The sequence below is a fragment of the Haliaeetus albicilla genome, chromosome 23 (genome assembly GCF_947461875.1).
Source record: "Haliaeetus albicilla chromosome 23, bHalAlb1.1, whole genome shotgun sequence".
Classification (NCBI taxonomy): Eukaryota; Metazoa; Chordata; class Aves; order Accipitriformes; family Accipitridae; genus Haliaeetus; species Haliaeetus albicilla.
In genome coordinates, this window is record NC_091505.1 from 4,273,708 (window position 1) to 4,298,561 (window position 24,854).

Below are 24,854 nucleotides of genomic sequence, written 5' to 3' on the forward strand. Positions count from 1 at the left end.
GCATGACAATCTGTGTTGTGCAGAGTGGAGTCACAATTAAAGGCATTTTCCAAGCCTCCATTTCTGCATGCACATGTTCGACAGTTTTTCTGGTGACACTTCAAGAGCATCCCAAACCCAAGTCCACAATCTTCTGCCTGTGAGGGCAGGTGACATTAAAAACAGTTTTAGCAAATGCCCAGGATTTTAATTCTGTGACTTCCATTCTTCCCTCTCGGATTCACCATGCACCAGCAGCCCCATGTTTCATCTGGGGAGTGGCTCGGTGCACCTGATAAATATGAGCTGGCATCTGGGCACTGCAGGTTGAATCAAAATTCTCTGCAGGGAAGCACCTGGAAAATTTCTGATCTGGAGGATTTTCTCCTTCACAATAGGGAATAGAGAAGGAGACGACAGAAGATGGAAAACATTAGGCCTTTCACTCCCCTTAGAGACACACAGAAGTACATTCCAGTGCCCTTCCCAAATAAAGCAAACAGCAATTTATTCATGCCAGCAAAGGGACAGGGACTGGGGGGGGCCACACAGCTGCTGCCCTTTCAACAGCGCTGTCTGGAGAAACGAGCACGCTCAGGTGACATGACAAGAAAATGTTTTAGTCCTCCCCTAGTCACATGCAGCCAACTGTGCATACACCCTGCAAAGCAATGGTGAGCCTGCTAAGGTGCCAGAATGTTTTCAACACTTGAGGATTAGAAAGAAAATGAGAATGGTCCAGCTCTGGAGCCTGTGCTGTACTGCAATGTTGAAATGGCAGTTTGTTTCAGGCTTATAGGGGATCTAAGGCTGGACAAAAATGACATTGCAGTACATTGTCTTGTGGAAAAGCCAAGCACATGCGTGTAGAGCAAGCTGGATCAAAGCACAGCTATCACTAGTCCACGTGCAAGGTATCGCTTTCAGAAGTCAAGGGGTCGTATCAGAATCTTTGTTTCCATTTCTCTGAGGAAGCACACTTTTGCCCTTAGGATTATGAAGAAACACGTAAAACTTTCCCAAAGACTCCTTGAACACACATTCTGGGATCCAAATTGCTTTAATTTGCTTCTGACAGCAATAAAAAAGTACACATGACCAGAGCAGACAGAGTGAAGGAGGTGTATCCAACCTTAACTTTGCTATTTGCAAGCCTTACAAAGTGCTGTATTGGAGCATCCTGCACCTGTACTACACAGAGAGCCCCAAAACAACCAGCATTGCCACATGGAAGCAGTTCAAACTATTCAAACCACCTAACTGACAGCACAGACTCCAGGGCAGAGAAGTGCTTTGCCCCACATCAGTCAAGAGTCAGTTGCATCTATCAATACACTACTAGATGAGCAATTGACAATAAAAAATAATGTTGGGAAATGAGCCCATTGAATATACAACACTATTTTACCCTTGAATACTTAATGCACACAGACATGATGATAAGTCATTAGAGCAAGACAAACCAACAGAAAACATCTGCTCATGCTAAGCAACATTCATGGCAGAGCTTTCTCAACTGAACAGGACAGGGCCCTGTTTTAAGAGGGACATTTCTAAGTCTGCCTCTAGAAAAGAAGATACAAGACTGGACACCGGAGTACCCAGAGGTGCACCTAGCCCAATGCTCTGAGAGCCAGACCGGCAGGTAGGGCTGGTGGCATATGCTGACAAGAGGATCCTCCCAATTCAGGAGCCAGAAGACCTGGAGCGCTTGTAGGCCCGCTTGTCCCCCGCCCAGGGCTTCCTGGGGTCAAGAGCTCCAGTAGCTGGGGACATGAGACCACATCAACAAGATCAGAGGCTTCTTGGATGACAATCGATCAGACTGACTGGGTGGATGCCATGCTGCTTGCCCACAGCAAGGGGTACCCACCTGCCATGTCTCACACCACTTGGTCGTGGAGGTGAGGGCCACCTTGCAGCCCAGTCTCCTGTCTCAGGAAACCCAGCAGGCCAACTCATAAACAGGGCCATGCCAGAGCTAAGTTGCACCTGGACAATCAAACATGCAAAATAAAAAGTCCCTTTGCTGTCCCCAACAGAGCATACCCTGCATTTGCTGTCAGCTGCGTACAAGCCACAGCTGCTGACGTTCACCTGGAAAAGATCTCCAAAACTCGAAGCACTGAGACAAGACACGAGCAAACCACAGATTCTTTTGTCGTATTTTTCCATTATAGAATTACTGCTAGGGGCAGGAGACACACCAGCGACAGCAGGTCTGAGACAAGACATTCACATCAGCATCTCCACCTGTGCTGACCCAGGCCCAGTGAGACCTACCAGTTACCACTCAGCCTAATGCCATTCTTCAAGTATCAGACAAATCAAAGTACACATAGAAGAAACAGAAGACACGTAAGCTCAACTAATTGTGTCTGAAAGGTAAAAAGCAAAATAGAGCTGCAGGGAGAAAATGCTAGCTAAACACAAAATAGTACTGGTGAGTAGAAAGGTTTATTTCTGCAGGTGAAAGTTAATTCACGTTTCTCTCTCCCCTTCCTGTTGCTGCCCTCCCCACCCACTCACTCTGTTCCCCCTGCCCATTAAGTTCCTGGGAGAAAACCTTCAAGCACCTTTTGCAGGAGCTAAGGCAGGTAATGAAAGAGGAAGATCACAGTGAGCTCCCACCTGCCCACTGTGTAGCACAGCAAGGAACAGAAATCAGTACTCAAACCAGCTAGGTACAAACTGACAGCAGTGTGAATGTCCCAAAGTCACAGGGAGGCCAACCAGAGCAGAATCGGAAGCCGAATCTGGCGACATCTCCCCTGTGACCCGTTCTGTGTGCAGACACAGCTAAAATGAAGGAGGAGTTGAAGGCAGATCTGAAAGACCTCCAGTTTCCAGGCTGTTTTTGATCCCAGAACACCGGCAGCTCCAGGAACACTTGGATCCACAGTAACAACTAAAGTATTAAAATAAAAAGAGGAGAAAGCTTCTAGGCAGAGGGAACAGGAACTGAAATGGGACTATCACCACAAACCAGCTCTCCTCTAGGAGCAAATGCTGCCAGGCCAGGAGATAGCTAACACAGGAGCTGGGTTTGTTACAGCGAACAATATGTTGCAGAGCTGAATTTGTCTCACCTATCCCTGTAACCGTACGCACAAAAGTTGCAAAGAAATATGGGGGGTGGAGGAAGATGACCTCTTGTGCCAAACTTTGCTTTTCCAGACCTTGTGAGCTGGCTCAGGACGCACAGGATAATTTGGACTCCAACTTCCACATACTTTTAAATACTGAGTTTTGGTCAGATCCTTACAGAGAAATTGCCCAGTGAACTGTCTACTTGGAGAGGTAAAGTCCTCTTCGCTGTAGTAAACAGCAAAATGATTGCCAGCTTCTGCAGGACACCCCTACACAGTCCCATGGGGCTTGTTAGTTTAGAGGTCACAAAGCCCCCGTCAGACATTCCTTACAAGAAGCTGACATGCTTGTGCTAAAGCCCCGAGGTGATTGAGGCCCGAGCACAGGGCCCGTGATGACCAAAGCAGCTAACCCTGGGTATTGCCTCCTGCGGCACTGCTGCCACAGCTGCCTCCTGAACTGTTGCTGCTGCAAGCAGTGGCCTATGAGACTGGAAACTTAATCCTGTAACAGGAGCTCAGGGCTTGCAGGAGCTACTGAGACTTACTTTTAGTTATCCAGAGTCACTCAGTGAAGAAATACCACCCATGCAGGTCTCGGTTCAGAGCACAAACTCCTCTGCAGCCCAGAGGCAGCTGCCTGCAGCCCCCCACCCGTGAAGCCAGCCACCCCCCAAACACAGCCCCCCGCACCGTGCCTGCCACCAGCTCCTCTGCCCAGTCCCACGCTCAAGGAAGGCAGCTCCAACCAACGCAGCCACAAGCATCACTGTCCCTCGCCAGCCCTGTGCTCACGGCAGAAAACCCAGGCTCAGGGCAATCCTTCCCCTTCATGCACATAACCCGTCATGGCAACCTTCACTCCCCGGCCTTGAACAACCCACCAGCCCACTTCCCAGGCCTAGAACTAATTATCCCCAATTCCTGATTTACTTCGTTTTCTGCTCACACCGTTGGGTAACCTGTGACTGAACACCTTTCCCGGAAGCACGAGGCTCCTCTGCCAGCCATGTGCCCCACTTCCACGAGAGACGGGGCAAAGGTGCTTGAAAATCCCCAGTGCCACTCCTGCGCGGATGGCCTGCTCTCTGCCGGCAGCCCCCCGCACCAACTCCTGCTCGGGGGACACCGGGGTCCCCTCTGGCATCCCCTCCCGCTGTGAGCTGCCGCGGGCGGTCGCCCTGGCCGGGGCTATGTTCTCACCCCCATTCTCCTGCCATGCTCCCCAGCTGCTCTCTGCCCCTCCGGGGTCCCGGCCGGCCCCGCTGCCCCCCAGGGCCCTCAGCACAGCGGCCTCCTCCTCCCGGGCTGCTCCTGTCCCCCCGCAGCTCTCCCCAGGCCCCCTCCTCCCCGCCTGACAGCCACCGAGAAGGTGGATTCACACAAGAGGAGGAGCCAGGGGAGAAGATCGCATCTCATCATCCCCTCCGGCCGCAGCATCTCCTTCCCTCTCCCTCCCTCAGGCAGGCAGGTAGCAGCCTGGCTCCGGCCCTGCAGCCTCCCCCCGGCCCTCCCGACAGCCCGTCCTCCTCCTCCTCCTCACTGGGGTGATTCATGTCAGCCCGAAACTCGCTCAGCAAAACCCATTTTGATCTCTGGCCTCCTGGTTCCCGGTGCTGAACATCACCACTGACCGTGCCCAGAAGTAAAACAAAAAGCAGACTCCCCTCTCCCGCAATCTTGGCGCGTCAAATTTGGACAGGTGGGGCATTAGGGAGGTGAGGGGAATAAAGCTTTCAGGGCCATCTGCCAAACTCTCCACACAGATAACCAGGCCGTTCACCCCTAAGGCACGCTGCGCCCACCCCGGCAAATGGAGCCACGTGGGGAGAGACAAGATCCAACGCCCCGACACCCTTTGGGGTGGCGGGTCCAGAAACAGCCCTGCTTTTTCCAGCTCAGGCCCACAATCTCTTTCAGACGTTGCTCACTTCGAAGCCGTGGCATTTACTGCCTGAATTCCCTCAACCTTCTACATTAAATAACATCGCTGGATTTAAAACAGGGTTCATTTCTGGCACCGGTGAAAACTGGATCCAAAAACTGTCTGAATGACCAAAAAGGGGGCACTCGTGCTGAGCGCATCCCCCGCTGGAGGAGGGAAGCCTGGAGGGGCCAGACATCACGCTGGAGCACTTCCCCGGCTGGCTGGTGTACAAGTCTGGGACAAAGGGATAACCCAGCACGGGGACCAGCTCCAGTGTGGCATCAGGCACCACCATGCATGTGCCGGGGAGAGACCACCCTTCCCCGAACGGATTTCGGGAAAAACTTAGCAGGCGTTTTTAAAAGGGGTCAATCGGATGCGTGTTGCCAATAAAGAGTTGTTTTTTTTTTTAAAAAAAAAAGGCCGAGTTATTTATAGCCCAGAATTTCTCACTCCTCTGCAGAAGCACAGCCCAGAAGACTGCATTGTTGGAAGACGGGGAACACAGGCACCACGGCAGCCTTTATGGCCGGTGTCGGCGCTGACACAACTTCAGACCCGACGGAGGCTCTGCGGCGCGGCGCCGCGCCGGGAGTTCCCTCCCGCAGGACACCGGTCTCCATCTACAGCCGGCGCGGAGGCCGCCCGGTAACACAGGTGTCACTGAACGGCAGACGAACCCCGCCACCGCAGCGGCCCGGCCCTCCCCTCGGCCGCGCACCCCCCCCCGCAACGGCTCGGCGGGACTCCCCTCCCCGCCCTCCGCGAAGAGACGGGGAACCCGCACAGACGGCCACGGGCACCGCATTCCGCGGAGCGGCCCCGGGAGAAGCTCGGCAGGCCGCTCCCAGCCCCCGGCGGCGGCGCAGAGCCCGGCGTTACCTGGAGCTCCCGCTGTCATGCTGCACCGGCCGTCCCCCGCCGCGGCCTCACGCCGCCGCCGCCGCCGCCGCCGCGGGCCCCCCGCCCCCCCCACCCCCGGGCGCAGCCCATCTGCCGCCCGCCCGTCCCCCCTGCGCCGCCGCCCGCCCGCCCGCCGCCGCCGCCGCCGCCGCGGCCGCCGCCGTCCGCCAATCGCCGGGCGCGCCGGCGGGCCGCGCCGCCGCGCCCCAGCCTGTGTCGTCAACCCGCCGCCCGCTTCGCCCATTGGCTGCGCTCGCTCGGTTTGCGGCGGCCCCCTCGGAGCGCGGGGGCAAATCTTGTGGTTCAAGGCAGCGGAGTGGGGAAAGCGCGGCGCGGGGGGGTCCGTATGTGCCGTTCCCCCCACCACCGCCCTCCCCCCGGGTCCCCCCCCTCCGGCGTGGCTCGGCCGCGGCAGGGCTGAGCGGGCACCTGGGAGGCGGGGACCGGCAGCCGGCTGGTACCGAAAGGTGTCCTGAAAGGCATCGTACCGCTCCTTGCTCCTCGTCCGCAGGGAGGAGGAAATGCGCCGTGAAATTTCGGGTTCCCCCCCAAATGACGTCTGCCATGTGACAGCCCGTGGGCTTTTCCCGTCAGCACCCAGACGTGGGAGAAACCCACCAGGAGCAAGGCTGGAGCGACCAGCTCCGGCCACTCCTGCGGCAAAGAGGGCGCTTCCCTGCGAAGATCCCCAAATGCACCAGAAGAAAACCCTCCTTTTCCACAGTGGGTGCCTTCCCCTTCTCCTTCTTCCATCCAGAATTACGCTTCCCCGAGGCAGAGCGTGGTCCCGCTCCTGCCCCTCCCGAACCCGCAAGTTCAAATCCTCCATGAAAGGTCTGAAAAGTAGAAACAGACCCTGGTTTGAGGAGGATGACCTCACGTTTACAATATTTCCAGAAAAAAAAAAAAAGAAAAAAAAAATCCACAGACAAACACGACCGATTTTACAGAGCCCCTGGGGCCGCAGACATGGCAGCAATGCCGGGGCTGGGAGCACCAGCCTTGCTCGGAGCTGACCCCCTCGCCGGGGCTGTGCCTGCTCCGGGGGCTGGCAGGCGGCTCTGCCAGCCGCTCTCCTGCCCGTGCCCCACCGGCTGTGGAAAGGGCCGTGCTGTTACGTCCCAAGATGGGCACATCTTTGACCTTTTTTTCGTTTTTTTTCCTGAGAGAGAGGCACAAGGTAGTGTTTAATAATGCATTACGCAGCAGCCACGGGTGAGAAATGAAGACTTACCTTCTGCTGGCTGCTATTGCCAAAGGTAAGGCAGGTCCCATGTAATTACCCAAGAGGAGATAACAAACCCTCCCAGCCCCACCACACGGCATGTGATCTTCTCTGACCACGAGTGGTCACACTGTCGCCTTACAGCTCGTTCAAAGGACAGGATCTCCCGAAGCAAAAGCGCACTGAGTCACCCAGTCAACACTGACGTGACAAGCAGCCCCTACTGAATCACCGCCGTCCCTTCCTGCCGTACGCCGAGGTCTCGCCAAGGTTTTCTTCCCCAGCGCGAGTCAAATCTATCGCTTGGCCAGCTGGCTCTGCAGTGACCACAGTCAAGCCGTGGAGCAAGTTGTCAGTGCTGTTTCCATCCCTGTAGAGAAATACCCCTGCGGATAGATGACTCTTGGGATCCTCTAACGTCAGCAGCGACCCTGCGAGGCTGCTGACCCTCGATGGTGGAAGAAGAGGCACCTTCCACTCTCTGCTGCCCACAGTGTCCACCCCAGTGACAGCACGGTGCGCATCCAAGGGGGCTTGGGACAAGCACGTGGGGTGACCCCTGCAGAGGACACACTCTCCCTTGTTCAGCCACGACAGGGTAGTTTGCAGAGGGCTTAGGCTTTGGCCCAGCTTTTCCCCCTTCAAAGTCTGTGCAAAGATTTAGGGGAATGTCCCCCAGCTGCGGTGATGAAGGGAACGCGGCTGAAGAAGCTGTCAGGGGTCCTCACAGGCTCACCTAGCCCTTCAGGGCTGAGGGGCCATACCTGCTGTCGTGGTTTAACCCCAGCCGGCAACTAAGAACCGCACGGCCACTCGATCACTGCCCCCGTGTCGGGATGGGGGGAGAATCGGAAGAGTAAAAGTGAGAAAACTCACAGTTGAGATAAAGACAGTTTAATAGGTAAAGCGAAAGCCGCACGTGCAAGCAAACCAAACCAAGGAATTCACTTCCCATGGGCAGGCAGGTGTTCGGCCATCTCCAGGAAAGCAGGGCTCCAGCACGTGTAATGGTTACTTGGGAAGACAAACACCATCACTTCGAACATCCCCCCCTTCCTTCTTCTTCCCCCAGCTATATATATTGCTGAGCATGACATCGTATGGTCTGGAATATTCCTTGGGTCAGTCGGGATCAGCTGTCCTGGCTGTGTGTCCCCCCAACTTCTTGTGCCCCCCCCAGCCTCCTCACTGGTGGAACAGGGCGATAAGCAGAAAAGGGCTTGACTGTGTAAGCACTGCTCAGCAGTAACTACGCTGTCCCTGTGTTATCAGCACTGTTTTCAGCACAAACCCAAACCGTAGCCCCCATCCCAGCTACTGTACAGAAAATTAACTCTATCCCAGCCAAAACCAGCACACCTACAAACCACACTGGCTGCTGCAAACTGCTGTGTAAAAACAGGCCACAGAGTTGGAAAGGACACCTCCAGAGTAAAAATTATTCCAGATTGCTTTGGACACAGAACGGTAGGTTATTTACCAGCCCCACAGCCCAGCACACCACAGGCAGTGTGAGGCGTGTGCCCCACTCACAGGCTTCCGAAGGATGGACGCAGCTCAAGGAAAAGCTGCAGACAGACCACCAAGTCAGGCAATTACAGATGTCAGGACTGAATCTGCAGGTGAATCACTTGCATTCATTTTCAAAAGTCCAACTAAAACATAGTTTTAGCATAAACTATTAGCAAAACTATGCTTACAAGCACTATAAGAAAACTGCAGGCTCTCTGAGACACCAAGCCTGGTGCCTTGGGTTCTGTCTGACTTTGCCAAAGGCTGGGCGAGAGCAGATGAAGGAAGAGTTTCAGCTTCCTTTCCCCTGTGAAAGAGCAGAAACTTGACTCCGTGACTGCACGTGGTGAAAAAGCAAGATCAGATCCCTTACTCTCAGCCTGGTCCGAAGTTATGACTCTCTTGGGAGCCAAGAAAACCTCGCAAACATTGCTGTGCACAGTGGAGTTTTTCCTGAAAATCACAGAGGGTTTTTAAAAGTCTGTGCCTTTTGGGTTGGCCTCTGGAGACCACAAAGCCCTTGAACCTGTGCTATTTCAGCCTTCTGGGGTTCTCCAGCTATCTTTAAGCTACTGGATGGAAGCCGACTGTCCCATGCCTCATAGGAAGCTGATGCCCCATGCCTGTCCCATGCCTTCCTGGGAAAAGAGACAAAGAAAGGAAGCAAAGGCAAAGGCCAGAAAGGGGAAATTGCCCAAACCGCAGAGATTTCTTGCCTCTCACCCCAGCCGTACATGAGGCTGACCCCGTTGGAGCTGGAGGGCTCCTCCGCACACTGTGACCAGCCAGGTGTGCCAACAACAGGCACATTGCTCATGGCACGCTGCTGGGAGAGCGAAAAAGCCAAGTGACTGCACGGCCAGGGCACCCACACAGTCCCGGGGCGCGGGGCGCAGGGCTCGGCAGTGCAAGCTGGACTTGCTCCACGGGTCCGACACCTGGGACAGGCTGGGCTGGGCCAGACCTGCAGAGTCTTGCTGAGCCCGATCCAGCCCAGATGTGGACAGGGTGCCGGCTTTGTCCCCACAAGGCACGGGAAAGCAGGCCGGTCCCTGCTAGATGTCAATCCTGTGTGACTGTCACATGGGTGTCAAAGCTAGCTGGAAATGCTTCGCAAGTCTGCACGCCCACGAGGTCCAGCCTCCTGACCTGCAGGGCCTGCCTGAGCCCTGTTTTTTCAGGAGCCAGCTAGGTCTCTGAGCAAGGGTCTCATCCTGCTAAAGTAACCTCAGAAGCTGCCCTAATTTGAGCCCCAGTGCTCAATGCTTTCGGAGTCTGAGAAGCAGGGGGAGGGACCTGGCTGGACCAGGTCCATCACCAGCCCCAACAGCTCCTTTCTCGTGTGCTAAAAAAGGCAGGACTGGCTGTTATCAGGACCATTGGTGCTGGAGTGTCTCCATGCTGGGCTGTGCACAAGCTCCCCAGCCCCTCTGTGTGGCACCTCCAGCCAAGAGTGGCCCAGGGACAACTCCTCCCTGAAGATGCAGCCCCATGGAAATACAGGGTTAGGTAGCCAACGCAGCAAAGCAAAAGAAAGAGAAAGAAATATTAGCTCTGAGCAACAAATAGCCTTCTCGTAGCCTTTGTTCCTCTGAAAGATGCCTGAGGACTTCAGAAGCCAAAAGCCACATAACCTCACCTTTTAGATCTAATCAGACAGACCCTCCCAAACTGATTGCAGTGCTGCAGACTCCCACTGCCTGAAACTACCAGCACCCTTCCCTGTGGCAGAGGGGTGTGCAATGGTAAACGTCTCAGTAAAATAGACCAAGCAGCAGCGTTGTCAGAAACCAAATGTACACTTAGCTGGGATGGCCAGGAAGTTTAAAAAAGAAGTCTTTCTTGAGTAAGAAGACGATTCCCTTCAAAGAGCTGCCTGATCCTGCTTTCACGGGGAATGTGCTCAAACAGGGCAGGAATTCAGGAAAGCTCTGCAGCCGCACATCTGCAGGACACCTCAGTCAGTACTACGTAGGATGTAACATTAATGGGGCACGCAGTTCCAGAGGTGGCTCAGATAGATACACCCTGGTGAGGTCACAAGGCCACTGAACAAACCCCTCTGCTTCAGCAGGCAGGAGGGTGGACACATTCTCCATCCTCGACAGAACTGGTTCTGCTGCATTTATCTCACCTTGCTGGCAAACATGACACAATCTGAGCGATACAGCCCGACTGGTAATTGGGTGTCAGTAGGTTTTCATGAGAAAGGGGGGAGTGAGGATCCCATTAATCTCCCATACTTAGTGGTAGCTGCCAGGGAGCTTGTCCTGCATATAAAATTAACTCTGACGACTAACTCCCATCCCCATTAACAAAACCGCAATAAGTAGCTACCTATTCTGGCTCCTAACAGCTATGGGTATTACACTACCCTGGCGCTTTCTGCCTGTGCCAGACCGCCGAGGCGAAAGCGCTCGGCCACCACGGCTCCTGCTCCTGGCCAAGGCTGGCTTACGTGGCGGGGCTCAGGGGGCCCCTCCGCCAGCCCTGCCAGCCCTGCTGAGCCCAGGCAGCTCCGGAGCGGCTCGAAGCGGGGCCGCAGCAGGACCGGCTTAGCTGCACCGGGGGCTGATGTGGGGAGCAGCGGGGGGAAAGGGACACGGAGGGACGCTGAAAGCTAACAATTAAATTTTGGGGCCTGCTTGGCCCATGATGTCATGGTTTCCCAGCGCCCCGCGGATTGGCTGCGGGTGAGCATCTGCTGGGAGCTGGGGCTGGGTATTTGCCTGAGGTTCAGACCTTTCCCAGCGGCTCTGAATCAGGCTGGTTGTCGTGACAACCTGCGTAGTGGCAGCTCCTGATAACCACGTAATGAGGTTGTCACAAAAAGGAGCCCCTCCATCAGAGAGGTTTAGGGATCATTAATGTTTCCGAGGGAGCGTGAGAGCAGAAGAGGTAAGGGGACCATCTGGCGATGCTGGAGCGCGTCAACAGCCTCCCTTGGAAAGGAGCTTCGTTAGACAGGAACCACCTACCGGCATGTAGCGATGGGAACCAGGCAGGCTGCCTGCCAGCAGTGAGGGGGTCCCAACTGCTCAGCTGTGGGATCTGGTATCTGCTGAGATCCAAGCAAAGACAGAGCGAGGAGGACACACAAGTGCTGCTTAGGAATGACTCGAGTCCCCGAGCGGTGAAGGTGCCCGGGGCTCACGCGAGTGTGGGGCAGTAACGCAGCCTCGGACAAGTGACACGGCGAGGCTGGCACGCAGAGGCCTTTTCCCACCGTGCCGCTGGCCTCGCATGCTACTTCTCAGGGTCAGTCTTTGAACATCTGAGGGTAAGTCATTGAACCGCTCTGTGCCTTAGTTTACCCCATTTGCAGGTAACTCCTGCGAATGTTTAGAATACCTTCCCACTCTACTGCCACGGGCCACTGGGAAGTAGTGTAGTGCATGTAGTGCAAACCTCGCACAGGGCAGGGCAGGGACTGGCAGCAAATGCAGCTCATTCAAAGAGAATTCATGCATGACTGCTGTCCTGAGGATCCTCTCAGCTCAGGTCCAAGAATGACAAGGCAGGACAGAGATGTGCCCTTGTCATTACTGGAGACTGAGCCTGGGGGATCACGCGAGGCACCAGACACAGCGTCTTCCCCCGAGATCTACACATGCACTGTCTTCTCGCCCCAGGAAACATTTTGTCCTTCACCTTGTCCTTCTGAAACATGGGTTTCACCCTGTTCTCAACAAACTTTCAAGGTATCTACCACCGGCTGCAGTAACAGTGGATTGGGGTGCTACAGTCTGAAACCTCTGTGGATGGTGACCACACCACAGCTTGGAGAAGCTCAGCTGCCAAACTGCTGATCCCCGAGACCAGGTCCCTGGAGAAGAACGCCCACATTCACATGAAGGAACACACTTTTGAAAAAAACTTCCCTGCAAAACGAGGAGATGGAAATTACCTCCATAGATAACTCCTTATGAATCTTACAGCAATAATTGACAGAACGTTTCTTTTATATCTTCATCTGTTTTAAAAATCCCTACTGTAAACAGTTGCTTAAGTCAGTGTAGGACTTTATTAATAAAGTCTTCACATTAAAAGCAGCTGTATTTTTATTTTAGTTTATATTTTTACCTCAAATCATGATTTTCCTACTCAAAATTAATGCTTCAACTGTGGATTTAACTGAGATGTAATAAGAATATTAACACATGCCAATTAAATACCAATCAACTACTAAAGACTGCATTTAATAGATACATTTCTTAATATACCACTGCTACATCTCATTAAAATGTTGTTGAATCTTCACAACTGTTGTAAACAATCAAGCGGGATATAATCCACCTCCAGGAACTAGTAAAACTGAATGTACTGCTCTCCTACTGTGGGGATGCGTGTGATATAAAATTCAAAGCTAAGACAGAGATATAGTTGATTACATATAACAGAAATACTCTCAGATTAATATTAGGTACTGGATGCACAAATTCTGCCTCTCTCAGAAAGGAACAAAGGGACGGGAATGTCTACAAGGAAATCCCCCCCTGGAATAGGGTTTTGCAAGAGGGAAACAATACGAGCCAATATTCCTTAAACCTGTGCTCTGAAATACTGCCCGAGCTGTAATTAGTGATTCTTCCCCATGAGAGGCTGTACAGCCCAGCAGCATTGCTCCTCCAGTTTTGGCAGAGGGGAAACTGAGGCAAAGAGCTGCTACAGCAGCCCAGGGCCGGGCAGCAGCTCAGTAGCAGCTGTGCACGAACCTCCCAGTAACATTGCCTTGCACGGATCTCCAGTGTCATTCCCAGGTCCTTTTTTTTTGTAAACTGCAATTTAAATCACATTCCAACAGGAGTAGCAGGACTAACAGCTTAAACATATCAAGCCCTACCTTAACACAGCTTGTAAACAGAACACATCACAGCTTCCTGCAGAAACAGGAACAGGATTCAGAATTTTTCAGAAGACCCCTGTAAAGTCCAATGCTGACTGTCCTGTCCCCATCCTCCTTCATGGGGAACATCACCTTTGACTGAACACAAGCGAAGACGACCCAGCTGCCTGCTGGATTTTACCTGCTTACAGATGTTGAATTCAATCTGCTCTCAGGCCTGAGAAAACCAAGATTCACCCTACCTATCTAAACAGCACAGAATGGTCTCCAGTCCTTCCTGGTATCAGAGAATAAGATTCTGAGACACAGTGTGTTACCGCAGACCCAGGGGACCGTGGCCAAGCTGCCGTGGTCCAGCACAAACACCAGATTTACCGACACGTGACCATGCACAACCCCCTGCACTACAATGTCTGAGCAGAGGTGAGAATTACTTCTCATTTAGGAACAGATACACATAACTATGCTGCTGTGTGCTTTAAGGGCAAAATCTGACAGTAAAACCACCACAGCGAGATGGGCAAATGCAGCAAATTTATCTTCTCCTTGAAAAATAGTTGTCATTCAACATCGATTCTTCACTGGCACAGCCACACATCACTGTGCCTCAGTTTGCAACCTGTAAAATATCTAGAGCTAGGCGAGACATATAAAAACTATTCTCCAAGCTGTTTATCTTTGTTTCAAACTGAAAAGCATTTGCCAACATACTAGATTTTTACACAAGTCATTCTCCATTTTTTTCCCCAACTACTTGTGAACAGGAACGACACCGATTCTTGTGCCTGCTGGGAGACATCAAAACAGAGAGGCTCAAGAGATGGAATGTCACCATTATAGAGGCTACGTTCAGGCTTAGCCACACTGTAGCAGCATCTGGATCTGGGGGTTTAATTTACATTCACCTCGATGTAATCATTAAGACTAATTACTGCAACACTGAAGTGGAGTAAGTGTGGAGCAGCCCTGCCTGCACAGCCGTCCCCTTCCGACACCTGAGCTCAGCCCTGTGCTGAGAACACACATGTCAGCAGGGAGAGCTGCTGAGCTCCTACCTTAATGGACATATTTGAAAGGGGTAAACCACTGGTGGTACCTGACATTTGGGGGTTTTAGAGATGCTGAATATGGAGGCCAATATATAATCTGTGACTGTCCAGAGCATCTCAGCATCCCAGACCAACCACATGAAGGTAACATACAAAGGGAAGGTATGTAGTTTATCTGATTTACAAAAATGAACTGATTAAAGCCAATAAGGCTGTTAGAAAATGAATGGTATTAACAGCTTTTACACTGAAGCCACTACTGAAATTTTTTAATGCCTGTTTCTCAGTCAGACATGTTTGCAATAAAAAAAAGATCTTCCTCTCTGGCTCTTTCCCACTCAATGCAGTTGTGCTTCAGGAACAGAAAGGGTTTAGGCAGGGATTCAGACCTCTTTTTTGCACTCCATCACCAAAAGATTTCACATGGGGGATGATTCTGGACTGAAGATACAGGAGACTGGAGTGCTGTTTGCTGTGGAAGAGAAGCAGTGTCGAGCAGCTGCCAGGAAAATTTTGCCAGCCCTCATCTCCTGCTGCCTTCAGAGTATTCTGGAGAGACCAGGAAAATCTGATGCCACTGAAGTCCAGGATTTCCCTATTGCCCTGAGACAGGCTCCACGGGAGCAGGGAGGGAGCTAACCTGTCAGGGAGCCAGCAATGCACTACAAAACTGGCTGGAGATAGACTCACATACATCCAGGAACAGACAACCTGAAGAAGAAAGACTCTCTGTCGTGTTTTCAACCCCTAGAACTACCACCCTTCCTTTAGCATTTCAGCTACTAGGAGCATATGATGAAGGCATCACCCAAGAGTGTGAAAACAGCAAAGCTGTATCCATGCAAACAGCTCTTGCAGCTTGGGCATCCTCCCATGGTGACCCAGTCAGACAGCCTCCAAGCCTGGGTTGACTTACCTATGGCTGGCCTATAGCATAGACAAACTCGTAATGGTTTGTACCCCTTAGAGATGCTAGGCCCTCAGCTACAGTATCACCGGGGAGCGTCTGAATTAGTCCTTCAAAGCAGATGGGACAGCTGATGCTGCTTTCATCTTTAGTGGTTCCTTCCCCTGTCCCCACAAATGAAAGCAGATCCTTATTTCCATGTGGCTCCTCCTTCTCATTCAGCTCTCTTGAAGATCCACTTTTCCCACAACAAGTGTTGGGAATCTGAGAATTAACCTCATACTAGATCAGTATGAATTTTGATTTCACAGCTACGGCAACTCCACTGATGAGTGGAATGATACAAAGGTTCTATGGATGGCAAACACACGGCATGGCATGACCGCTTGTGAGTACTGAAGAATACCGGGTTACCAATATGTTGCAATGCAAAGGTTACCATAGGTACCAGGAATAACATCAGCCCAGAGGGCCTGGAGAAGAAAAACGTCTTTATGTGGATCCATTCCATGAATGAAGACTTCATTGCCTGGAGAATATCCCATGACAATCAGATTTTACTACCATGCTGGCTCAGGGCAATGTCCCCCCAGCAGCTAGAACACTAGAGACAAGGGTTGTCTGTGGTCTTACTCCCACAGCACTCCCACACCAGCCTGTTAGACTGAAGCCTTACAATTAGAAAAAGCATGATAGAGAATGTGTGTCTTGACTTAAAGAATACCCTTCCCAAGCTTATTGGGGTTGTGACCTGGAAAGTTAAAATGTAAGAAACTCTGGCTGCTGACCAGGCAAAATATTTGATATTGGGTTAAAGAATCAATGGCTCTCAGCTATAGCAGACCGGCATCAACTGCACTGTGTAAAGTGCCCCTCTTTTCTTTAGCGTGCCTAATACCAGCTAGAGCAGCGGGGCTGAGACTGTCTTTGTGATATAAACAATTTGCAACAACTGAAGAAAAAGATACCTCTGAAACCCGATTTAGTGAGACACTTCAAACAAGATTTCAGGAAGTTATTCCAGAGGAAGGACTTTTACCTTTGTGAGACTGACCACATCACATCAGTAAATGGAGAATGTGCCAGAAACACACTTACACGTACCAAGAGGAACTTCTACAGCCTAAAACACAACCTTGCCTCCAACACATCCTCAGTGCAGTTACTTCTTTAGAGGAGAATACCTCCCTCTCCTTCTCCTTCCCCTTCCCCTTCCCTTTTTCCTTCTCCTCACTGTCCGTGAACGCTTCCAGCACCTCCCTTCTCTTTCTCCCCTGTAAGTCTGCATGCACTGGTAGCTCACTATATAGCAGGACACAGCCAATAACATGTGAGACCTTATAGATTTGTTCATGCCAAGCAGATTTTCACTACTATTTGTCCCCAAACTCTTGGTTTTGTTTGGCAACAAAGAGAACTCCTAAGAAATAGTGAAGACTGGTTGCCCAGCTAAGCATGTGTGCAGGTACAACCACCAAGTAGAAGTTCATTCCATGATCTTTCATGTCACTGAGAAAGTTAAGGTCTGTTTTGACACAGCATAGGCAGGACCAAGCATTAGTTTGAAGACAGAAGGCCACAATCCCAGAAAAAATCTCTTTATCGTAAGTTCAGCACCCAGAAGGCAGTGGAGCATGAGTTTTCTGGCAAAATAGGGGTTTTTTTCTTCTAAAAATAATGCTTTTCAGCGTACAAAACCACCCAGGTTTGACAAGTCTTACCTGAAGAGTAGAGGAGTTTTGAGCCCCAAGATTAAGGAAAGATATGTTCATGAGACCCTGAACCCAAGAGAGTCCATAGGGAGAGGGCGAGACCTGTCTTAGATGTGGAGACTTTTTCACATCACTTTCAGTGACCAGCTTCTTTAAAAACTCAAGAAAGCATCAATTTTAGCATTCACCCACAGGATGGGAGAACACTTAATTCATGGCAAATTTAGGAGAGTTTTGTTCTCCATCCAGTTCAGATCAAAAAACAAATGTAAAAAGAAAAAATATTTCAAGAATCGTGAGTATGACCTTTTGACCAGCTTCAGTCAAGTATATAAAGTACGACAGTGCAGCAAGTACTACCTTTCAACCCTCATCTCTGGCTGTGAAAGTCAGATGTTCAGAGAATACAGTCAGGGTTATTAATCTGGTGCTTAAAGATTTCACCTAATCAAGAGCTGGGATCAGGAAGAAATCCCCAGCTGACATTAAAATGTTAAATGCAATGGACTGAATCCAATTATTATTTTTATTGGAATTGCTAATATATGGGATGGGGCTGGAGGGTCTGATTTCCAAGATAAACACGTGACATCAATGCCACTGGAGATGGGGACTGATTAAAGCTTTCGACCTGTTCTGCACTGCTGCTGTGCCAGGTCAGACTCCCCTTCCACCTCAGGCCTGCTGACAGCTGGGCAGCCAAGCAGCACCCGTGGGGTCAGGGAATCCCTGACACAGCAATGGTGTCCGGGTGCTCTCATGCATCACAAAGGCTACAAACCTGCGCGGTTGCCCATCTATTCCACTAACCCTCATCTTCCATGGGATATTTCTTTCTTTTGGTACTCAGGAAATCCAAAGCTCAGGGATTTATGGTCCCTGGTAAACCTAGCATATAAACAGAGAAACCGTCTCCTTCCGTGAGCACATGAATTTCTCTGTGAAGAGATCTCACAGCAAGCCGTCAACTCTTCAGGTTGCATATATGCCAGCTGTAGCCAATGTACCAAGATAGCCTTCATTGTCATGAAAGTGCCTTTGCAGTTAGCTGATAAGTTTCCCTGCCAGTCTGAGCTGCTTCAATGCAAGGATATGTCATAAACCTTCCTCCCAAAAAATCCTTCACTGCATGAGAGGAAAATGACTGGGGTGTGTTGACAGCCTTCAACTATCTGAAATCACTTTGTGAAGTATTACAGGGACCCAACCCAGCCAAGAACAATCACCCTTAAAATAGAAATTAAAATTAAATACCTTTATTTTTTTCATGAAAGAAAAAGCAACGTTTCATTGGAGCACCCACTCCACCTCTGTGTCACTCTTGACACCTTCACTGACAGTCACGCTTTGCTTCTGCCAGTGCCCCATGGAGCCCACCAGGATGGGGTCACCACACTCAGTATCCACCTCTCTGCTCTTGGTGTCTGTTAAGCAGATAATGGCTCCATACGAACAACGTTTATAATGAAAGGTACCATCCCGTATTGAGGCCACGGGCAGAGAGTAACAGAGCTAGAGGCCAGTACTGGATCTGGTGGCATCCTGCCCGCTCTCCTGACGCCATCTATCCACACCGGATTCCAGCCAACAGGATGCAGCCAAATTTAATAGGTGATTCTATGACATGACTCCAGTTTACACCAGTGTAAATGAGACTGGGCTCCTGCTCTCACTTTTCCCGTGCTACCAGCATTGCTTTACTGTGCAACTGCCGGTCTGAATGCCAATCCAGTCTGCCTCTGGCTTACTGCGGGACCTAGACTCTTATGCTTCAGTGCATCCTTGCAGTCAAAACAAGATGTTTGTTCATACATATTTTTAATCTTGTTGCTACCCTGGCTTCTTCTCATTAGCTGTCTTGCACAGCCACTGGTTCCACACCAGGGAAACAGGCCAATTATCTTGCACAGCCCAAGGGAGAGCTACTGCTCAGGGAGGCAATGGGTGCTTGCCCCGGCGGGAATAACTGCTGTCCCATGGTGAGGCAAGGAAACCCCAGAAGTTCAGAAAGTCTCAGCAAAGCAGGGGAGGAAATGCCAGGTAAATTCCTCATCATCAGAGGAAGAGAAGCACTGTCCTTCTGGCAAGTGCTGTCTTTGCTGCACCTCAGAGGGCTGCGCGCAGCCCTGCAGACGGCAGGTAAGGAGCCACTTCTGAAGACAGCAGATCCTTGGGGCACAGCTCAGGGACTGATGTGGGGCTGAGCAGCTCCAGGGCACACTCACTCTTTACAGGACAATGTGACACATGGCCACAGACTCAAAGCTGGTGAGTAGAGACCTATGTTGCCAAGCAGGAGGGGCTCACCCATCGCCAACATTTCAGCTCCCATTAACTTGGACTGAAGGTCCCAAGGGACCACCTTAGCCAAGCCAAGTCACCCTAGCCACACTGTCTCCTTGGAGCTGTCACCTGCAGGTCAAGCTACAGTTGAGGCCATCAGCAGACAGCCTCATCCCGCTCTCCCTATGCACAGGGCAGACACATTAAGCCTGGGCTGCAGTATGCAACACAGAAGAAAGCAAGAAAGACACAGGCAGTATGGCTTTCAACTAAACCAAAAGCTCTCTGTTCACTTTTCCACGCAGACATCATCAGAGAGACCCAGTCCCTGTTCCTTCAAGCTTGTCATCACACAAGACATGGGCTCTACCTCCCGTAAGAGATCTGATCTGTCAGTTCAGGCTGAGGCACGTAGAGCCCAGCTTCTCCTCCTCACAAGGAGTTAAGTGATTGTACAGTCTTAGCTACACTTACCAGTGTCTGCAGGGAGGGAAGAGAGAGGGGAGAGGAGGCTAACTTGCCCTTTGGGGGTCCAGTCGCTTCACTGCCTGCCTCTCCCAAGCCCTGCACCAGCAAAATGGATTTTCACTCTTAATCCCGTACACAGCCATTGTGCCATCCCGCTTGATTTTACGTGGCAGCCGTGCTCCTTTCAAAATGGTGCATGGTCCAGAACAGATCAACTGTGTGGCAAGGTGAATTACAGCTGTGAACAAAATGTCTGGACAATTGCTATGGCAAAAGGGACTGGCATTGCTTCATGCTACTGCTGCCAATTATCTCCCGGTTGCACAATGAATTCCTTATCACCTTCTCTCACCAGAGCTGGGCAGGAGGAGATTTGCGGCGTTTGCTTTTGCCTCACTAATCATTTCTGGGCTGACAAGTCCCATGGACCGGGAACAGACTGCTCTTCTGGCTCAGAAATAGAGCCCATACTTTGCCTTCACTCTGACTCCTGAAAATGTGCCCTCAGATGGCCTGTGATGCCATTTTTGTCTTCTAATGGAAGCTGAATGTCACTACTTTCCCCATCAGGAATGAATGCTGGCAGCCTGAAGCCCCAGTTCTGGCCACTTGTTGCACCAGACAGCAGCTGAACAGGTCTGTCCAAGGAGAGGGGCACTGGGCAGGCACAACTGGAAGCCTAACTCCTCTCACTCCCAGGGCGGGCAGAGCTAGAGCTGACACAGACAGGCAGCCTTGCATACCCCAGCTCGTGTCTCCTGTCACTGCCACCCTCAGCACTCCTTGGAGAGGCGGAAAGCCATGATGACACCAGTCCCCTAGGAAGGAGACTAAGAAACTGTGTTTCATTTGCACCCAAGTGATCTGCTCAGGATCAGCTGGATGGATTCAGAAGACAGGAGGAGAAGGGTCTCACCCGTTTGCTGTTTAGTGGTTTAATGTCAGAAAGCATTGGGACTGAAAGCATCTCAAGCTTCATGGCCCTTGAGCTCTTTTGGTTGTGGTTCAAAAAGGCAAACCCCAAACCAAAAAGAGCTCACATATAACGTAGGAATTTTCCTCCCTCTATTGTCTCCAAAAATATGAAACCAAATTCTACCTCTGGTGGGCTGCAGCCCTGTAGGGGGCACAAAGGAGGGTGACATCTGCATCTGCCCTGTCCCCTGCTGTACCTCCTTTAGGGGTGCTGGCCCACAAGCAGTGGCCAATCTGTAGTAACTCCACTCCATGAACTACCCAAACCTCATGTAAATAAGACAAAGAAAGAGAAACAGATCAATCTTACCCTACATACAGGAAACTGAGAGGCACAGCCAGTCCCATGTACATAATAGCATTGCAGAATAATCCACTGTACTTTGGACTCTACTTCCTATACTAACTGCTCTACTTTGTAATTTTCCAAGCAAAAATCATTTTGACCCCGCAGTAAACTGGCTGTGCAGAATTGCCACCACTGAACTGTCAGGCCTACGTCACTGCACCTCTCTCCAGTGTCCTTGTACCAACAAAGCCTGGAAAGGTGAACTGCTCTGAATGGGAATGGGGCAGGGGGAATGAGGATGGCCATCAAATCCAGGGGCATCATCAGTTTTCTTTCTAAACAGACAGCAATTGCTCCTCCCCACCTCCTGGGCTCACCAACCTGAAGGCTATCTGCTCACTGCAGCACTGGCCACCTGCCTTGGAGCCGTGTCTGTGAATTCAGCATGTGAATGCTGCAGTGTTTTGCACTTTTTGCGACATATGCCCAAAAGAAGTGATTGTGGCCCTGCAAAACCCTGAGACAATGTTGTGTATTCGTGAGTGCCATCTACTGGCACCTTCTCCCTTAATTAACCTTTACAAAGCCACTTTGTGCGGTGTGGAGCTCTCCAGACCCCAGAGCACACAGGTACCACTGGCTCCTGTCCCATCCCTAGCAGAAGTCTGTACCTTCTCCAGTATCCCAACCTCTCCGTTCCTATCAGCTGCAGGAAATAAATCAGGTGGATTCATTCTATAATCTGCTATAAGGATTGTTTAAGTAAAATGAACATGTTTTCCTGGTAGGGAAAGGATAACAGTTAAGGAAACACTTGAGATCTCAAGACATTCTTTGTCATGCTTCTGCTAGCTGGCTAAGAAGACATCAATGCGCAAAAAATATCCATCCAACATATATATATATTGGCTTCTTCCTCAAAAGACTCTCTGGCCCCCTGGAACCTCAGTTTCTAAGAACTGCAGCTGCAAAGAAAACCTCATGACTCAGATGCCCACGTACCTTGCAGAGTGTGCTGAGAGCCAGAAAGAATGGCTCTACCACGAGTGATCTCATCCCTAATCACCACACTTGCAGTGATAGCCGTTGGGGGACAAACATGGGTAATTTATCTAGTTTTCCTGGGAAAGAGAAGCAAGGGGATCCCAAACCTGCACTCTTTGCACAAAGGAATATTTCATTAAAAGGGCCCAAGTCAAAAGCATTTGCTGGACACCATTGCTTATTTTGCTCCCCCAAAATGTCGAGATTTAGCAGAGCCCCTATGCTGTATGAGCTCTGCCCACTGAAGGAGAGCCACGCAGCACCTACTCTCATCAGGGCAATAATTACACTCATGGGAGCTTTATGAAAAAAGTCTGGCAAAATTAGAGAAGCTGGCAACAGTGGGCACATGCCAATCTAACTGACAAGTAATATGAAGGCTGCTGAGAGATGAGGAGCAAAGGACTGGAGTACAGAGGATGAAACATATCCAGAAGTGCAACAAAGTCACACTCAGATAAAGTCTCCTTGACACAAGCTCTGGCAAGAGCAGAGCCACTTCATCTCTGAGCCACACAGGCTTAGGATTTGTGTTCTCCTTCCATGGCTGTTGTTGACATGGAGCCAAACTCATCCTTTTACGCTTGCAATTAATGCCTGGTAGGGCAAGCTCTTCTTATTACCTTGTACAGACATACACATTAGCCTTCCCTGAGATCACAGCACCCAGTGCCCCTCTCCCTTCCCTTTCCTTCTGTCCTCTCCCTGTTCAGTCACCCCCTCCTGTTTGCTTTTTCACCTTCACACAGGAAACAACCTTATAATTGGAGCCAGAAACAGATACTCATCTCGCAAAGAGCCACCTCAAAGCAGGAGGCTTAGATCCTAAACTCTCCCAGGAAGGCATCTGAGTTATGCACACTCCTGACGATAAAAGTGATTAACCATCATTACCAGGTTGCTGTAGTGTCAGTTCTGGTGCTCACTCTAAAAAGGACAATGTCTGGCGGCACAAAGTTTAGCAAAAAAGATAAAAAAATGGAATTTAAAGTCCAGATAATCCATCACACAGAGAGCTGAAATGAGCTCAGTGCCTGTAATTTAGTAATGAGAAGGTTAAGATGCATCTCAATCACAGTCCGTATGTACTTATGCAGTGAAAAATCCTGGGATTAGTGGGTGCTTAAGTCTTTTTTGATTTTAAACAAAAGCATAATGAGAAGCATAACAAAGACTGGAGGCTGGAAATAAGTGAGGAGAGCATTTTAGACCAAAGCAATGCACCACTGAAATAATTTACTATGCGAAGCAGTAGATTTTCTCTGACTTACAGTTTCTGCAGCCCCACTGGATGTCTGTCTAAATGACATGCTCTAACCTAAGCAGAAGTTATTGAGCTTGAAGTAGAAATCTTTAGATAAAAGTTTGCTATTCGTTTTGCATGGGAGGTCAGACTAGCTGGTTAGAACTGTCCCATCCTCTTGTGAACAGGGCCCTGATGGGAGAGCTGGAGTCTGAGAACTGGCAGCTGAAGAACAGTAGGACACAGTAGTAATAGCTTCCCATTACCTGGCATCACAGCACCATTAAGTCAGTACTTTAGGAGGTAGAATATTAACGTTGCCTATCCAGGGTTTCTCCAGCAGTAATGAAAATTAAGGAGATGTATAGTATGACTCATATAGACTGTATGCAGTAAACAAATAATGAAAATAAACCATTGCAATAGGCAGTTTGGGAACTCCTGTACCATATGTGTTATTATTTATTAATTGTATTCCCACAGCAATATATTTCTGCAGCACCCTGTAGCATAAAGCCCCTTGCTTTCTAAGTGTTAATTAGGGCTCACAATAAATGCTGAGAAATGAAGGAAGTGTGTTCATCTCTCCTCTACATTTGCAAAGCCCTACAAGCAAAACCCAAAGGGACTTGCATGAGGTCACAAGTGAATCAATAGCACGGCCAGAAACAGAGCTCAAAACTCCTGGCTTCCAGGTTCCTCCCACAGAGAGAGAAAGGTTGGTAACAAATCCCCGAAGAAGTGGGAATGAGCAAGAAAATCACAGTGTGCAGTCTGGCTGTGTTCACAGGTGAGTTAATTAGATTGTGGCCTAATTAAAATACAGCCTTTGCATCTTGCCTTTCTTCCTTGATGATGTGGGCAACAGGTATAGGTTGCCCGTAAGCTTAAACTGTAAGCTAGGAGACAGCTTCTAACCTTGGACAGAGTGGAACAGCCCTACAATGGGGCGAGAAACCCAGTGATTTCAATATGGCACCTAGTATGCTCATGGAAAGCACCACTGGATACAATAGCCTGCAACAGCAGAGGGAGAGAAATGAAGACACAAAAGTCTCCTCCCAGCGCTCCCTTCCACAGTAACACCTAGTTTTAGAAGCACCAAACACTTGCCATTTCAGATGAAGTTCCCAGGTGCTTGGCACCTCTAGAGAGCAGCTCCTGCACCTTAGCAATTTTAATGGACACACGAGTCCAATATGCTTTTAATGGCTGGAATTAAAGAATCCGTCTCTGAAAACTGCAAAAACCAGTGGCAATCACATACCTCTGCATCACAGTGAAGATGGGGAAACAAGGGCACTACTTGTGTTATGATATCTCTCCTCCCTTTCTGCCAGGAACACAGTAGGAATGGAAGGGAAACAACTTACAAGGGGCCATGAAAATGAAACATTAACCAA

General features: G+C 50.3%; 1 protein-coding gene across 6 annotated transcripts in view; it reads right to left on the minus strand.

Annotated features, from left to right (window-relative positions):
* Positions 1–24,854, minus strand: part of PAK3 (p21 (RAC1) activated kinase 3) — a 145,005-nt gene that overhangs the window by 73,324 nt on the left and 46,827 nt on the right. For 4 of the 6 annotated variants that reach the window (XM_069810961.1, XM_069810959.1, XM_069810960.1 and 1 more), the window contains exon 1: positions 5,878–6,015. The exons of 1 other annotated variant lie outside the window; for it this stretch is intronic. The gene's annotated coding sequence lies outside the window, so the exon portion shown is untranslated. Of the gene's footprint in view, positions 1–5,877; positions 6,016–24,854 lie in introns of those variants that run through there. One more of the 6 variants, XM_069810957.1, reaches the window with a different exon arrangement.